The sequence below is a fragment of the Etheostoma spectabile genome, chromosome 15, assembly GCF_008692095.1.
Source record: "Etheostoma spectabile isolate EspeVRDwgs_2016 chromosome 15, UIUC_Espe_1.0, whole genome shotgun sequence".
NCBI lineage: Eukaryota > Metazoa > Chordata > Actinopteri > Perciformes > Percidae > Etheostoma > Etheostoma spectabile.
This window is the reverse complement of record NC_045747.1, coordinates 20,667,871-20,668,137: the sequence shown is the minus strand read 5'-3', so window position 1 is coordinate 20,668,137 and position 267 is coordinate 20,667,871. Positions and strand designations below refer to the sequence as shown.

The 267-nt window shown below is 31.8% G+C and overlaps 1 protein-coding gene across 1 annotated transcript in view; it reads right to left on the bottom strand.

The window, feature by feature from the left end:
• LOC116703247 (transmembrane protease serine 9-like) overlaps positions 1-267 on the bottom strand; it is a gene marked incomplete in the record, with an annotated part of 81,409 nt that overhangs the window by 51,487 nt on the left and 29,655 nt on the right.

The following is a 267-nucleotide window of genomic DNA, read 5'->3' as shown; positions in this document are numbered from 1 at the left end:
CAAAACAAAGAACTGAAACCTTCTAACCCTCTCAAATTGACAGATCATAGACAGGGACAAATAAAATAATGTTAGCATTGATGTTCTGATGCTGTTAAAGCTGTTTATGCTGTTTACATCACCCATTGAAGATTTCCATGAAATATGCTGTAAATGTTAATATTCCAAAGAGGATAAATCCTAATTTTTCAGCTGACCACTTAATGTTTCCTTTTACCCCATCTAATTTCTAAATTAATTAGAAAATCTATCTGGGAATTTTTGACC